The following is a 12,259-nucleotide window of genomic DNA, read 5'->3' on the forward strand; positions in this document are numbered from 1 at the left end:
TAAGGAAATATTTATGCATCATAAAGAATTTCTTGTGTGTTTGTGTGCAATTAATTATTATTATTATTATTATTATTAAAAGAGAAATTGTAATCCTGTAAGATAAGTTAATGTTTAGTTAAAAGCTTGAAAAGAGAAGGGTTGTCTTCTGTACTAATGATTCAGTTAGGCATCGTAAATGAGAAATTGTGCAATTTTTGTTTTAGCATCTTATTGCTTGGTATTGAAGTGCTTTAAGTATTATATGACCATGGCTGTCTCGCTTGTATTAAAAGATTTGAGAATAAGTTGCTCTATACTTGCTGATCCTATGAGAATGTGAAACTGGATAATATATGAAATGCAACAAAAGAAAAAAATATATATACCCAGAGGCTGCTGTGACTCTGCTGCTGTGTGCTGTGTTCTTGTGGGGCTGGGGGAGGCGCGGGGCACCCCCCTGAGGAGGACATGGGGCTCTTTGCCAGGAAGGCTCTCTGCTTTTGGGTGTTTTTCTTCCCTCCCCCCGCCTCCCCTGGGCCTGGGGTGGCCTCACATCCGTGCCAGCACTGCTCCTTGTGCAGCAGAGATGTCCATAGAAGGCAAAACGTGCTGGAGCTGCGACGTGGCCCAGCTCCTTCATGACTGTGTGAGCAAGCGGCTGCTCTGCCCTCATCTCTGCCTGCCTTTCCACCCCAGTGCTGGGCCCTTGGGTGCTGCGTGTCCCATGGGGGTGGTGGTCTGGGCACAGCCAAGGGTGTGGGGTCTCCCTGTCTTCCCTGTGGTGCAGGATGAGAGCTGGCATAGGGTGCAGCGGTGGGGCTGTGGGTCTCCTCCTGCTTCCTGCCTGCTGTTCACTGGAGCAGAAGCGCCTCTGAGAGCATCCCCAGTGACAGGAGCGTGTGAGGCTTTAAATTATGGAGGAGACTTTTTTTGTCGTTAAAAAAAGAAAACAAAAAAAAAAAACAACAAAAAAGAGGCCTTTAGCACATGCATTAACATGGCCAGGTGATGAATAATTGATGCTCGGCTCTATTAAGCTTTTACACCGGGAGCGGGCGCAGCGGAGCTGAAGTAGGTCACGGCTGCGCTGAGGGTCCCTGCAGTTCCCCCAACCCAGTGCCACTGTGGGCAGCTGTAGTGTAAGGGGTGCAGAGCCACGGTCCTGCTTTGACACTGACTGCCTCCCAGGGCTGATCGTCACCATGCAAAGGGGCTCCTGGGGCAGGGAATGGCTGTGGGTGAGGTTCCTATGTATCCATACGTCTGTATTAAACATATATCTATCCACTCATCCATATCTATCAATAGATCTGTGTGTCTCTGTCTGTATATATGTATATCTCTCCTTGTAGGTGTCTGTAGATACATCTATTTCTAGAGGTACATCTGTTACTATATAGGTATCTATGTACACGTCTATGTCTATACATAGATGTCTGTAGATCTGTAGACAGATATGGATCCCAGCCCCTGTTTGGACAGGTTGGGCACGCAGCAAACAAGGCAAGCCAGCAGGAAACCCAGAGGCCAAACTCAGTCCCTGCTTGAAATGGGAGCTGAAGGCCAGGAGACCAAGTGCTTAATGTCTGTCTTTGTCCAGGACCAGCTGGAGCACGGAGCTCAGAGATCAGGGCATCCCGTGGAGGTGAGTCTCTTTTGGTCCCACCAGGACCTCTGCAGGATCTGGGACCTTCATCCTATGCTTGTTTATGAAAGCAATCCAGACAACTTCTGCAGATGATTAAAATGGCTCCTGCAAAGCCCAGCAGCTTCCATCTGCTGGTCTGCAGCGGCAGCGCAGGCAGAAGGGCCTCTACTATGGCCCTCCCTCCCCAGAGCATCCCTTCTCTCTCAGGCTGAGGTCTTCCATGGTTGAAGACGTGACCTCAGGCTGGAGGACAATTGTGCATCTGTGAGGAGAGGACAGGTGGCTCCAACTTGAGCTCTGTGTTGCTTTTCCCAGTCCTGCTGGTGACCTCCTTTCCTTTGCAGAAAGGCCCTACCCAGGTGGCTGCCCGCAAAGCTGAACTCCGTAGGAGTTTATACTGATCAGACCTCAGCAAATCCCTCTGATTTGCTATCACTCCCAGCTTCTGAAATGATTCCCCAAATCCCCCTTCAGGCACTTGGAATCAGCAATCAAATATTCCAAAGAGGGAGCAGAAAAAGACACAGGTGACATACAAAAGACACAGGTGTGCTCCAAGTGTGTAGGAACAATTGCGCCCTGCACAACAGCTGGAAGTCATCATATGGGGGAACTACCTCAGGTCAGAGCCTCAGGAAACAGAGGCTGCTCTGAACGAGGAAGGCTCGTTGCAGCGTGCTTTGAGATGGGCTGCACAGTACAGTGGGAAAGCCAGGAGGTGGCATCCAAGACCCGAGCACACAGATCCAGAATGGTTTCCCAAGCAGCAGCTTAGGAGGAGGTTACAGCCGGTAATAGCAGATGAAACACATCTGGATTTTGCTCTGCACCTTTCTCTTCACGTTGGGATGGGCAAAGTGTAGGCACTTCAGACAAAGTCATTCTGTGTTAAGTTACCAGAGGGAGATCCCATTTTTTCATCAGCTATAGCATGCCCACAGAAAGACCCCGCTGAACCCCAATGGGCTTGCTGGGAGGGTCTGGGCTTCCAGGATGAGGAGTGTGATGCTAACCATCCTAATATGGTGCGGATGAGGAAGACACCAGCCTACAACAGAGTAGGGATGAGGCAGCAGATGGCACTAGGAGACCAGCTCAGGAAGATCTGAGCAAGTCAGGATGCCTGGAGGGAGATGAAGCTATCTCTGGAATAGTAGAATTAGAGAAATCATTAGGTTTGGAAAAGACCTCTAAGATCATCTAGTCCAACCATCCACCCACCACCAACTCTGCCCACTAACCATGTCCCTCAGTGCCACATCTACACATTTCTTGAACACTTGCAGGGATCGTGACTCCACCACCTCCTTGGGCAGCCTGTGCAAATATCAGTCCAGTACAGACCCTAGAGCCACTGGGCAAGAGACCCACTATTTCCTACACTCTCTGGGCACAGAAGACTGACTCTACAGCTTTATCTGGTGGGCTTCATGCCACCCAGATAGACACACTCCTTACAGCATCCTCTGGCTCCCAGGAGGGAGTGGAAACCTACTGGGAACCAAATCTCCCTGCCACTTGCCCAAGAAAGAGAAAAAGTGGAAGGGAATGAGTAAGCTTAGAGGGTTCGGGGTAGAAACATCTTGCGAATGGCCAGGCAGGGGTCACTCAGCCTACACCTGGCACTGTTGGAAGATGCCAGCTGACTGACCTTGCTCTGGGAACAGGGTCTGGTGCTGCAGTTCTAAGCACCACTGTTAGCCAGAATCAACAACAAGCAGCACTGCTTCCACGTGCTTGGCTCGATAAGGCATCTGATGGTTTGATAGACAGCCTGATCAGCACATCACTGCCTTCACCTACAAATGGAACAAAGTTGTTCCTCAAGAAATAATGTATTTCTCACCTCACCACCACCACCCTGCACCCCACAGCTGAGTCTTTCTGGGGATGTTAATGAACGAGAGTATCTCCAATCCCAAGAGCTCATTTCTGCAAGGAAAACATCCCCAAGTAAATCACTGGACACAGGTCACGACTATCCCATTCTGAGTCAATCCTTGTGTTTGTGTCCCATGCACATCAAAATGCAGACAAGGATAAAAGGGGAAAATCTTATCAGTTTCATTGCCATATTTTTAGCTTACCCCTCTGTAATCTTACCCATCAGTAATGGAATACTGATTTTCCATGGAAATTACTAGTTGTAAGAACATCCTCTCTTTTATAAGTGTGGTTTTGGGGCAGCCTGGAGGAACTAGAGCAAACCATTTCTCTCGTGCAGACCAGCCTCAATGTGGTGGCATCTTTCTGAAATGCAACCTCTGTATTTTTCAACAGCTGCATCTTAAAATGGCCATCTCTTGCCTTGAGCCGAGTGCTGTGACATGGACATCTTGTGCCTCTAAAAAAGGCTTACTTGGAAATCCCAGGGACCACTGTCCTTGTTGTCTAAAAATATATTTGCCGTGGTTGAAGAATGATAGACACCTCGGGAGGAAGCACGGAGTTCCCATGACGGATTTAGTTTTATTAAACAGACACAGGAAAACCTATATCTTAAAAAAAAAAACCTGGTCCCTTGAAAACTAATCCCTCTTGAGAAAGGGGGGAATTTCCAGTTGGATACAAGTGAAAAAGACGACACTGAGGTGCTGGACGGGGGGCAAAGTAGTAGAGTGGGATTTCTAACCTTCAAGACTTTCAGGGCATGGCTGGAGAAGCCCTTGGGCACCCCACCTTAGCTTGGAGCAGGAGGGTGGGCCGAGCCTTTCAGCCCTCACACTTTCTCTGATTCTTGCAATTCATGTGGACGTTGAATAGAAGAAGGGATATGTCTGGTTAAGAAGTTCACTCTGGCCACATTTAATAGGAAGCCATTTATCACTTAATGCAAATGGATAAATTTCTTTTTAACAGATCTCATTTCTCAGTGTTTGCTTCTCATCACGTGCACACCTAAGAAAGCACTGTGCAAATGAAAAATGGAACAGCTTTTCAAACTGTTTGTGTTCTTAAAAAAGATCATTACACATGCACACACCAACCCAAAGCCAGCAAGTAGCTTGGGTGTCCAAGGAAAATATTCTGTGGTTAAGAGAAAGGTGATCTCCTGCAGATATTTGTTGTCTATTGGATCAGAGTAAAGCTGCGATGCACGTGAGGATCCTGATGTCATCCCAGTAGAATCTTTTTGCATGGACAATAGTGTACGTCATTTCTGGTCCTTATTAAAATGTGTTTTAACTCCCTGTGGGGAAAAAAAATGATGCCAGCTGTTTTAAATCATTCTGATAATATTCTTTCAGGAAATCGTTAACACAGAGTTTATATCAGCACTGACGCTTTTGTGACCAAGATTGCTGGGAGCAAAGCCTGGGCTAAACAACAAATCAGAGCTGTTGTGCAGGAAAACAGGTAGAGAAATGCTACATGGCCAATCTGCTGCTAAATAAGTCCATTAAACTAATCCTGTAAAAAGACAAATATAGAAAAGTAAAAGCAAAAGCACAGAATGCATTTTTTTCATTATGTGATGAAATCAAATTTCTCCTAGTAATTGCACCAGGATCTCAAGCAGAGAGAAGCTGAACTGGTTGCTGTGGCATGTTGTGCCGGACCCAGGTCACACTCAACACACAGAAGTGGCTGCTACGGATATCTTTCAGTGGAAAGCCCCATGAAACTGAAGGACTGGGTTTCCTTTGGCCCAGAGGAGCGCTCTGAGCGTTGCAGGTGATTCAGCTTGTTCCTGTGTAGCGTTGCCCGGCAGGTGGCCCAGAACAACTTTTCATTTTCAATCCAACAAAAACAAGAGGCAACTCAGTCCGGCTTGAAGTAACACAAAGAAAATAAACCGCAAAGAAAACAAAATCTCTGCTCCTGTCTTGGAGAGAAGCACCTCCTCCACCCATGGAGCCACACCGTGCCTTTCCCTTTGAGTCATATTTGCCCACAGCAAGACTTGAATCCTCCTGTCTTCCTCAGCTGAAGTCTTTTGTACTATTCCAGCAGTGGAGAGGGCCCTAGGCTGATTCATGGCTCTGAGATCTCATTTTCTTCCAACACAGCAGCTCATTTGCACTCTGAGATCCTTCCTGGCTTTGCCCCTTGCTCCTCCAGAAGCGCACGGTTCCCCTTCCCCATCAGCGGCTTCCCAGCTGAGAAGCACAGCCCTGGATATGTCTCTGTCAACCTGTTTAGGCAAGAAGCATCAGCTTATGAAGTCTTGAACAGAAAACAGGGATTGTCCTATGGCATTCCAGGTCCTATCATTTGTGAAATCCTTTTTTAATGCCCTGTTGCAACCTTCTTCCATCCCTCAGATGGTGAACGGTATGCGGGGATCCAAATCCTCAAGTGGGGGTTTAGGGAGTGGAATCCTTCCCAGTGTCAGAGAAATGCAAGATCGAGACCTTCTGATGAGGCTGAATGGGTACAAGTCTGTGAAGCTGGAAAATGTGAAGGAACTGATGTGGTCGTCAGGCCGCTCTCCATCATATCTGAAAAGTCATGGCTGTCAGGAGAAGCCCCCAGTGACTGGAAAAAGGGAAATATTACTCCCATTTACAAGAGAGAGTGAAAGAAAGATTTAGGGAACTACAGATCAGTGACACTACCTCTGTGCCTGGGAAGATCATGGAACAGGTCCTCCTGGAAGACATGTTAAGGCTCATGTGAGAAGAACAGGTGATTCCACTCAACCAGCACAGCTTCACCAAGGGAACGTTGTGCCTTACCCAATCGGTGTCCTTCTGTGATGGAGCGATGGCATCAGTGGAGAAAGGGAGGGCAACTGATGTGGTCTACCTGGACTTGTGCAAATCCATATCCACACACCACAACCTCATCTACAAACTGGAAAGATATGAACTGTTCAGTGGGTAAGGAATTGGTTGGATGGTTGCAGCCAGAATGCTGGGGTCAACGGATCAATGTCCGGCTGGAGGCGGTGATGAGCAGCGTCCCCCAGGGGTCCATGTCATTATCAGCACTCCTCAGCATCTTCATCAGTGACACAGATGATGGGATTGAGGGCACCCAAAGCAATTTGCTGATGGCACCAACCAGAGCGGTGCAGTGGACACAACGCGAGGAAGGGACACCATCTAGAGGGACCTGGACAGGCTTGAAAAGGGGTCACACATAAACCTAATGAGGTTCAACAAGGCCATGTGCTACACTTGGGTCATGGGTCCCCAGCGCAAGAAAGATGTGGAACTGCTGGACTGTGTTCAGAGAAGTGCCACCAAGAGGTGCATCTCTCCTATGAAGAAAGGCTGAGGGAGTTGGGGTGTTCAGCCTGGAGAAGAGAAGGCTCCAGGAAGACCTCATTGTGGCCTTCCCATACTTAAAAGCAGCTTATAATTAGAATTTTTACACATTCTGGTAATGATTAAGGGGAAATGGTTGTAAACTAAAAGAGGGGAGATTTAGATTTGATGTTAGGAGGAAATTTTTCACTCAGAGAGTAGAGAGGCACTGGAACAGGTTGCTCGGAGCTGTGGATGCCCCATCCCTGAAGATATTCAAGGCCAGGTTGGCTGGGGCCCTGGGCAGCTTGGTCTGGTGCCTGATTTAGTGGGTGGCAGAGCAGCTGGAACTAGATGACCTATAATGTTCCTTCCAACTCAAGCCATTCTATGATTCTGTGAAATCCAAGTGGATTCCTGGCAGGGAAATTAGAAAACATTTTTCTACACTAGAAAAAAATAAACATATCTCAAGTTACAATTTCTTCAGAGGCTCACTGCAGGTTTTTAAAGCCAATTGCCAAAAGCGCTGTGCAGCAGGAGCCACTGGCAGTGTCATGAAGAATCCAAAGCAGGATAGCTGAATCTAGACGTGCTCATTTTGGCTGAGATTTTTAGTCCTACTGTACTCAAGTCTAAAACTACATTTTCTCTATCACCAATATTCATCCCAGATAACATGAAAGTGCACTTTTAATCAGTGCTATAAAAAAAAAAACAACAGACAACATAATGTCAAAATGTCAGAAAAATACATTTCCCCCCAGATTATGGTCAGAGTTTTCTTCCCCTCCTGCATGGCTAATGTTGTGAGAGTGCAGAAATGAGCAGGTCTAGCAAAGGAGTTGCATGGCCATGTCAAAATGGGTTGGCAGTGCAAATTGTTAGTGATGATTAGCTTTTTAACGGCTGTGTCCATCAGTATGCTTGTGAGAAAGAGGTAATGATTGCTAGTTTGCTAGTTACAGTTGTGGTGGTGATAAGCAGAGGTGGACTCTGTCACGATGGCCCATAGCCTTGCAAAAAGACGTGCCCAGCATTTAATTAGGAAACAGCGGCAACTTCCAACTCAGTCACTGCTTTAGAAGACAAGGAAATACACAGGTGAGCCAATTCTGTAATCTTCTAACGTGTAAGCTATTTTGGAAGGATGAAGGGAACAAACAGGTCATGTGTGGCATCCTAAAGCCTAACCAGTTACAGACAGCCTGCAAGTTAGGACCAGATCTTCCTGGCCTCTTTCCATCTTTGCATCCAGGGATGTAAAAGTTCGCCATCTGCCAAGGGTTAAAAGAGCAGTTTCCATCCTGTGTCATCAATCCGTCACACAAGTTCTTTGCTGGGTTTTCTTGAACATCACCCTATTTCTTTCTAGGCCCTGGGCTTCTACTTCTTGCCAAGACATGCTGAAGTTCTGAGTCAACTAAACTGCTCAGGTGGATTTCAGACTTCCCAGCATCCCATGAGCATGCCTATGGGTATAACCGAGATCACTGTCCAGCTAAAGGGAACCAAAGTAGCAAGGCTGGAACTGAAAAAGGACATGATGTGAAAAACGAGAACAAGCAAATCACACAGTGCTCTGTGCTGTCTGGGGGAACCCTTGCAGATGTATGCTGTTGGATTGACCTCCAGGGCAAGGTTGGGAGAAGGATGCATCACCCTGCTCGTGTAGGAGCTCAGCTATGCAGCAGCAGAGGAGTCATAACCTATGGGAGGAATTTGGTAGCCCACACACTGCAAAAAGCTGAGCGTTCATCAGCTAGAGTCTCACTTGCTTTCGGATGTGTGCAGAAGGACTACCTTGTATTCCTGCTTGCAGTCCCATATCCTCTCTGGCTCTCTGCACTGGGGACCTTTAATGTCCTCGCATGCTTGGCTTTTCCTTCCCTGCTCAACTCAAGCTGGTTTTCCTACGCTCAGCCTCCTCCTCCAGAAGCTGCTTTTTCCATTGCACTCCTGAGAAATGCTATTTGTACATGGACCATGAACTTGTTCTTCCAGCCACACCCAACTTTCAGTTGTTTGGCCCAAAAATGATGCTCCAGATCATGCCAGATTCTCATGGTATCCAGGTGAATATGCAAGTCCTACATACCTTTCATGAAAGTAATGTGTAGCCTCTGACTGGAGCATAGGTTACTACCATTGCAGCCCACCCTAACCGTTCCTGTAGCATTTGGTTAATCTTTTTCCTCCCTGGGAGAAGAGCAGAGAACCACAAGAATGTCTTTCTCCCGAAATTAACACCTGAAATTAACGGGTTGGAAAACCTCCCTGGCAACCTTACTTCGCTGCTGGGCTCTCCACGTTTCCTGGGACACTGCTGAAAAGGGAGTTGTCGTGCTGCCTGGATGTGGGAAAGGATGAAGAGGTAGAAGTGCCAGAACTCACAGGTTGAGTTAAAGACAGTTTACCAGATGAATCAAAGCCATGTTGTGCAAGCAAAGGAATTCATACGCCACTTCCATTGGTTGGCAGGTGCTCAGACCCAACGCTGGGCAGCATCCAGCTTCCTGCTCCTGGGGATGTTCACTGCACAGGCCACTTAGATTCACCTCATCTGCTCACACTGCAGAGCTTAATTTCTTTCCTTATCATCGTTTTGCTAGACATTTACCCAAGTATACTCTGAATTTGTTTTGTTGATGTCTCAACCTATTTTGCCCACATGGCCAAAATACGGGTGTTCCACTGGGGCCAATACTTACTGTCCTGTTCATACTGGTCTCAGAACATGGGTCCCAGTGACAGATTAGAAAGAAGAGCTTCACCTCTTGAGAAGAGGAAGTTATTCAGTCTCCTGTGAGATCCAGAATTCATTTCTAGCCCTGGGTGGCTGAATTTATTGCACGTAGGTCACTTTGTTTAAGAAGATGTGATGTCAACACATTAAAAAAAACTTCCCAGACAAATCTTGAGAGGCAGGGCAATAAACTGGTACTAGCTTCCGTGATGCGCTTGGTGTTTTTATTTCCCTCTGTTCCCTCATCTATGTGGTTTGCAACTAATTCCACAGAACTTTGTTATATGAGATGTGTTTAAATATGTGATTTTCTTTTTAAATAGATTTTCTTTGTAACGGTATCAGACTTCACCATGAATGGGGAAGGCATAGATTAGATGTGACTACAAACCAAAGCAAACAACTGTCCCCAGCCTGGGGCCACTGGTGCTAAGGCCAGGTTCTTGCAGGGAGACGCTGTGATGAATGGCCCAGAATGAGGAAGATACAACATGCAAAATCTGCTCCCACACACAGCCTATCTTGAAGCACTGATCCCTGACGACAAATATCGTGACTTTTTGTGTAGCCTGGATCCCCAACTTCCTGATGCATTATCCACTTACTATCTTCAGCACGGGGTTTGCTCCTTGTCTTCAAAGCCTCCTTGTAGCTACTCCCTCTCTGAGTACCACTCTGCATCTCTCATCAAGCCATGCTTCTTTGGTAGTCTCATGTCCCGTACCTCTGCTCCACTTGCTTGGAGCTGTCTGCTCCACCAGCCAGTCCTCCAGAAATGAAAGCACTCACCCTAAAACCAGCCTCAACTCTCCTGCATGGATCATACCCAGCTGCCTATGAAGACTTAATGATGATTTCAGAAAGGTTGTGCCATGAGGATGGGAAAAGCTCTGAAAAGCATACAGGCAGCTTCTGCATCCTTCCACCATCACAAGTCCTTTCTTAGGCAAAAAAGATGGTGACACAAACAGCCCAAAACGTAGGCCGTTGACTGTACCTCCAAGCCTGTGCCAAGCTGTTTCTCTATGGGTACCTCCAAGTACCACGTGGTGAGTCTCAAAGCATCCGGGTGTCAATGGTATAAGAAAAGAAGTAGAAGATACTGAGGAAAGGTGCACAGTAATAATGCTTATAGAGACACGTAGCTTCAGGGTGGTACACAAAGAAAGAGATGCACAAGAGAAGGGAAGGAATGTTATTGACTGCTTGGTTTTGGCTGTGCTCACAGAAGCAGGACTTGGAGTAAATCCTTCCAGAGGACAATGGACAGGCTGGTCAACTGCAAAGTTCAGCAGAGGGTCACCAACATGGTTAAGGCTAGAGAACATGGCATGTGAAGACATGCTGAAGCAGCTGGGCTTGCTTCACCTGGAAAAGAGAAGGTTTCTGGGGAGTGTTATTGCTGCCTTCAGTAGAGACTGAATATAGAGAAGATAGAACCAGACTCTTCTCATCTCAGAGGTGCCCATAGAAAACAACAAGCAATTATTTGCTCAAACTGTACTAGAGACACACCAGTTGGACTTGAGGAATGAAGTCTCCATGCTCAGTGTAGCCATGGGACAGGCACAAAGATATGTTAAGGGATCGTCAGCCACAAGGACATCACCGACCAGACTAGATAAGGCTTTGATCAACCTGATGAGGTTAACTCCACAGTTAACCCTAACTTAGGCAGGAGCTGGACAGAAGAACCATGGTTGGCCCCTCCAGGTTACATCTGTCGGTCAGTCAATGTATGATGCTAACTTTCGATGCTGGCACTTCTTTGCCCCACTTCATCTTAATTCAGTGAACAAGACTCAGAAAGTTGTTATTCTGATGCATTGCAGAGGAGGATCTGGGCAGAGGCCACTAGGTTCAGAGGGCACGAACAACTTGACTGCTCAACTTTGCAGGGTTAATATCAGAATTGAATTCATGCAGGAATTTCAGCAGGGGATTGTGTGGCCGTAGCATGTGAGGGATCATGGATTAAACATTACCAATTAATCCAGGTGACTCTTCTGGATTAAGAGACTTGCAGCCCTAGAGTCACATTCTGAACAAGGCTCCCACCCTTAGCTCCCACACATGGTATCGAGGTGGGGGGTCAACGGCTAGAGGAGATTTGGCATTTTCCTGTGTGAAAAAAATGACTGTGAAGTCAGTAAAACTGTACTTCAGGAAGGAGGTGGGAGCAGTGGGTCACATACCTACCCATGTTGTTGCATGGGATTGATGTGACAACGTCAGGGCAAGGAAAGAAGCGGTGCAAGAGTCTTTGAAATGCACTAGCGAACAGATCACGCTGTTTGGAAAGCTGTTGCGTAACTGCAGATGCCCCAGGAACATTTTGTTATTCCAAGGCACTGAGAGCAGAGCTTGGGGTTTAAACCCCTACTTACATGTACCTGAGCCAGTGCTTCAAGCACCAGGCACTGACGTAAACGTAGACAGATTTGCCACCACCCAACAACTCAGGAAATCTGGGTGAAGAGAGGTGTTTCTGCATACATGACGCGGGAGCTAGCTGTGGAGTAAAGCAGAGCTTCTCTGGGTAGCAGCCCTGCCTTGGACCCTTACATGTCACCAAATTACCTTGAGTGACTTCTGGGCAGTTTGGCCCCTGAGTCACTCACACTACTGCGTACTACAGGCTTGGAGTACTCCAGGCAATGGCACAAAAAGGGTGGACAAACACCCCAGCTG

Source organism: Tetrao urogallus, assembly GCF_951394365.1.
Source record: "Tetrao urogallus genome assembly, chromosome: 11".
Lineage (NCBI taxonomy): Eukaryota > Metazoa > Chordata > Aves > Galliformes > Phasianidae > Tetrao > Tetrao urogallus.